Source organism: Bombus bifarius, unplaced genomic scaffold (genome assembly GCF_011952205.1).
Source record: "Bombus bifarius isolate JDL3187 unplaced genomic scaffold, Bbif_JDL3187 scf7180000008243, whole genome shotgun sequence".
NCBI classification, from domain to species: Eukaryota; Metazoa; Arthropoda; class Insecta; order Hymenoptera; family Apidae; genus Bombus; species Bombus bifarius.
The window spans coordinates 60003-65457 of NW_022884537.1; the positions used below are offsets into that span (position 1 = coordinate 60003).

A 5455-nucleotide genomic window follows, 5' to 3' on the forward strand; every position below is an offset into this window, starting at 1 on the left:
TAAAATTTGATCGATTTAAACAAATAAATAAGTAACAGTAGGTCTCGCCCAAGGATGAGCAATCTGCTAACGATGGGAAGAGGAAAACGGAAAACCATAGATGTTCTCTGCGTTGAAAACACCGTAATCACTGGTTGATACAGCGAACGATTGTAAACGAAATAGATCGAAATTTGATAAAGTTGTTTTATTCCAGACAATTTATTAAATCTTGGCCAAGAACGCTTATTTCAATTTTATATCGTGAATTCAAGACACTCGGATGAAATCTACGTAAATTGTGTGCTAGATAGTTTTATCTGTCAACTATAGCTGCCGACGGGTGTTTTTGTTCAGAGACAACTTTGTTCGACTGCAAGTTAAAAGAGAAGAGGATATACAATTTCAAATTTCCTACCTTGATTAGATGTAAAGTCGATCGGCGGTATGTATGGCTTGGTGATGTGTCGAATTTTGACAATTAACTTTGATTCCGCAGATGAAGTGACAATACGAATGCTTAATTCGAATGATGATTTTTTGAAATCATTTTTAATATTCGATTTCGACGAACAGAGTGACGATGTGAACGATTTGAATTTTGGATGAAGACTCTCGAAACTATTTAACTTTTCTAATATTCGATTTCCACGGATAGAGTGACGATGTGAATGGTCTGAATGTTGAATAAGGATTCTTCTACTCTATGTTATTCCCGCTTATTTATAATATTCTAATTGTCACGTGATGGATCATCTCTATGGGAATCACAGCATTGCTACGTGACAAATTAGGAATTTTGTGACTGTCTACTTTCGCGGACTGTGCTGAAGTTTCGTCTTCTTGATTATCTTATTTACGCTATTCCTAATTTCTTATATCCTTGAGACACGTAGATGCTGCTGAAGTTTCGTCTTCTTAATTTCTCGTATTTCGTTGGGTATTAGGGACATGCGAGGTGCCTGATAAAATGTAGGTATCGTAGCAGCTCGTATTTTGCTAATGTTGCGTCTGCGATGTTTCCCAGAACTTCCTTACTGATGCCAGTGGAACGTGGCAGGCGCGTGCCAACTTGTCCTTGCTGAAGTTACATCTGCGATGTATCTGGTAACTTCCTTGCTGATGCCAGTGAATCGTTCAAGGCGCGTGGCAACTTAGTATTTGCAGAGTCTTCCTATGCGTTATTTCCTGTCTCTTTAGTAAGTTTAATATATTGTTTCATGGTTTGTTTCTCACGGCTGGTCTCTATTAATTTCTAATATTCTTGCGTTACGTTGTATTGATCATTATTTATTCTTTCTTCGTTACGATCTTTCATTTTATTATCATTTATTAAATATTTATTCCTTCGTAGTATACAGTGACATTTTATTAATGTGAAATCTATTATTTATCCGTTAATTATTTGTGACTTTATTTTAATAGTTGACGTATAATTGCAGTGGGAATAATATTATTTTGCATTTATTTAATGTGCGTAATTATTGCATGTATTATTCCGATGCGCACGTGTAAGAGCTATCATGACAGTCCAAGATGGCCGCTCGTGAACGTCTCCAGCAAAAGTGTAGTGATGCGTCCTTAATTTGTTTAATACCGAAACAATTATTCGTCCGTCGCTCATTGTTACGACCGTTCGTGGAGAGACGCGGTCGCGAGGAAAACGCGTCAGCGAGAGGCGTAAATTCTCGCTACGATTCGGTGAATCGACGCCGCGAAGTAGTCGCTCCCCTGTTTCGGTTAAGATAACAGAGGTGGTTAAATGAATATGACACAGTATAGTAAGTTATATTTCACCGTTTATTCCAACAACTTATAACGAAGGCAGTTACGCTGGTGCGTATGTACGAGATGAATGAGTGACTGATCTGCGGGTGTGTATAACCGGTTGAAGGATGTTGACCGTTCGAAGGATGTAAAATCAGTACTGTTCGGAAACGATGCTGTGGCGGAGGAAAGCTAAGGATGGGTGTGTCTAGCGCACGGGACCATCGGATTTGTTGGTGACGATTTTGGTTAAGAGAGTGAGGAAAATAGGCTTCGTTGTTAATTGGTTAAACGAAGGGTCTTAACTGCCCTCGAGAGAAAGTGGGTAGTGGGAGGAAAGTTGCATCATACGTGAGAAAAACTAACTTTCCCTTGTCAAGCCGTGGTAGACAATAGTCTTTAGAAATTCTTCGGAAACAGACGTTTGTTTGGTTTGAAGGACCTCTACTAGGAAATCTATGAAATTTATGGAAGGTACTTGAGACTATTGAGGGTACGCAGTGAGTATCCGAAGACATCTGGTTGCCATCTTGTCCGCGGTGTGTGGCCTGGGCTAGGTAGAGTGTTACGCGACGTAACACTCATCTTCCTCTATTTTAGCGCAGTTAGAATTTTTAAATGACAATAGTATTGTTTGTGTAGTCATTATAATGTGCATATATACTATGTGTTATTTTAATATAATAGCATGTGGATTGTGTTATTGTTAATTTTTATAATTTATCAATAGCACTGTTTTATTGGTGTGTTTTGAGTAGTTTATTTTTATAGACTGTTCGCTTAATTAATTTAATACTAATATGTGCATAGTGTGTTATTTTAATATAATAGCATGTGGCTTGTGTGATTGTTAAATTTTATAATTTATCAATAGCACTGTTTTATTGGTGTGTTTTGAGTAATTTATTTTTATAGAGTGTTCGCTTAATTAATTTAATACTAATATGTGCATAGTGTGTTATTTTAATATAATAACATGTGGCTTGTGTTATTGTTGAATTTTATAATTCAATGTTCGCTTAATTAATTTGATAGTAATATGTGCATAGTTTGTTATTACCAGTTCTACTGCGTAACATAACCTTATTTCTCTACACCAGAATTAATACAATTATGCTATATTAACTTAGTACAATATAATAATTTTTTATCTTAATCGCGTTTGTCGTTGATATTCAGTTAATCACTTTTGATTAATTCATAACCTATTCCTATATTATTGGTTATTTTCTGTTTCTTTGTTATGAAGTTGTCGTTACCTTGTGCGTGTAATTTGCAGCCTTTACATAGAATTTAGGAGCTAATCTTATACATTGCTAGTTAAAATCTTTATTGTTTATAGGTTCTACAATTCTAATCCTTCATCGCTGAGTCCTGTACTTGGAACGGTTACATGGTGCGCGTTTGGTATCTTCTGGTTCTTCGTTACATGTCTAACACTTATCAAGACTACTTTTACTTATCCTAGAGCTGTAAGTATGTATATAGATTATATAAAACACTATATTTTGTAAATATCTGTATAGTAAAATAGTCCGTCCACTATTTTGTTTGCTAAGACCGCTTCGCTAACATCGAATTGTTTTGTTATAATGTCAGAATATTTCCTTGGTTTTCCAGTTTCTTGTTGCTGCCTTGACTGTTTCGGTAGTATCTGGTTCAGTATTCCGTAAGTATTCACTTAAGTTTGGTAGTAGGCTTCTTGCAACTGCGTCGGCTTTAATGTATGTATTCCGATGTGAGTAACGAGCTTCTTATTATTATCAATTCCTATTCCAAGATGGTTTACAACATTCTTCCCCTTTTTAGGTTATGATTGGTTACCTCGGTATTTATTACCTTGGATATCTTCATACCGTCGTATATTATGTTTTGCAAAGTTGGATCCATAGTCCATTCTCGTGGAGTTCCTGCATGCACACTTCTTTCTACGATGATTGGTTGCATACAAACCTTGTTAACTTATAAGGTACCTTTTCTTGTTTGCTAAGACCATTCCGTCGGTGTTGAATCGTTTGTTATAATGTCACTAACTTTTGACTTTCAAATTTTCTCACGTCTTCTTGATCATTCCACTAGTATCAACTTCGATTCTTCGTATTACATTTACTCCAATTTGGTAGTTGGTTTCTTATCACTGCGTTGACCCTTGTATAAACTTCTTCGATGTGAGTAGTAAATTATCGTTGTCACTCACTTAACCTATCTTAGTTATTTCTTAACTCTTCCTGCACTTATTAACTGATTTTATTTCTTCTTATTAAAGACCGCTATGTCAACGCTGAGTTATTTCGTTATAATGTCATTAATTTTCTTGATTTTCTCGGTTTTATTTTCCATTAGCGAACTGTAAGTCTGTTGTCGAGCATCAATTATTGATTGTTATCGTGCTTCATTTAGTTTAATTGAAATATTATTGCAAGTCTTTAATAGTATTATTCTCTTCCATATATATTAAGGCAATTGAGGTTAGTTCATTCATTCGTTTCTGCTGACAGTCGTATACTATGTTCTACGGAGTGAGTCCACAACTTGTTTCTGCGAAATTCCTGCATGTACGATGATTAATTGTGCGCTAGGTGCTTTTAACTTTCACTGCTTTTAATTATTTTATTGAATTAACATGTTGTGTATTTAAATGATGGTTAGAACGCATATGATAATTTTCCTTTTCCTTTTAGGTTTCTACCATCTGCATGATTCGATAAGCAGTGTCACACTTCCTTTGGTTTAGGTATTGTTCTAAACATTTAGTAGTATTATGTTTTGCATCGAATCTATTAAAGTTAATTCCTACATTTGTTTCAGCTGGCTGCCGTAGATTATGTTCTACGGATATGGACACATAACCTGTTTTCGCATATACACTTCCTTCTACGATGAGTAATTGTTCACGAGGTACTTTTCACTTCCACTGTTTTGTAATTATTTTATTGAATAACACACTTTATATTTAAGTAATAGTTAGAACACGCTTAGTAATTTTCCCTTTTCCTTTTAGGTTACCACTATCTGCAGTATTCGACAAGCAGTGTTGTTCCATATACTACCGTACTCCGTTGTCTCTTGAAATCGTTCTTGTGGTCTGTTTCGATTGTGTTACTTGTTCGAGTGTATTGTTCGTGGAATCCCTTTTACTTTAATCTTGACGTTTCGTGTGTGGATTCTGACAATAGTGCCTGGTTTATTGAAGTGTGTTAATATGCCTAGGTGTTTTATATATTTTATATTTAGTTGTATATAAGATATATTTTGTTTATTGTGGTTTTGTATGTCCATATTTGCTGTATATTAAATTGGTTGATATTTCCTGTTTGTTATAAAGGTGTGTATTCCTATCGTTCCATTCCTTTTTCCTTTCCTTTGAATTATTCATGAAGTTATTACGAGATTTGATTAAATTGTCGAATTGTAGGTTATCCTGATTGAATATAGTATTATGTCGTGATTTATTAATTAATTTGCGAGTCACTTTTGGTTAATTGTTTCTTCATAGTTTATCCTTAGTCGAATTATGAAATTATAGGTTATGTTGTACTCTTTATATTTACTATTTCGTTAGAGTACCAATTTTTACTTTATTATATGTTATTTGCCCTCGTATACTAATTCTCTATATATGACTACATTTAATTAAACTTTTATTTAGACAATTTCCATTTTCGTTGTATCGTGTGTTCGTTTTGGATAATCGAATTGCCGCTCGCGT

The 5455-nt window shown here is 34.7% G+C and overlaps 1 long non-coding RNA gene across 3 annotated transcripts; it reads left to right on the forward strand.

Moving 5' to 3' along the window:
* The first annotated feature begins 2302 nt into the window (after nt 1-2302).
* On the forward strand, nt 2303-5206 carry LOC117211771. 3 transcript variants are annotated; one of them, XR_004488324.1, is made up of 4 exons: nt 2303-2350; nt 3089-4480; nt 4555-4644; nt 4748-5206. It is a non-coding gene; the product is annotated as an uncharacterized LOC117211771 (long non-coding RNA). The 3 variants fall into 3 exon arrangements; XR_004488323.1 differs by lacking the exon at nt 2303-2350 and adding an exon at nt 2766-3008; XR_004488322.1 differs by lacking the exon at nt 2303-2350 and having other exon boundaries at nt 3498-3715.
* The last annotated feature ends 249 nt before the right edge of the window (nt 5207-5455 follow it).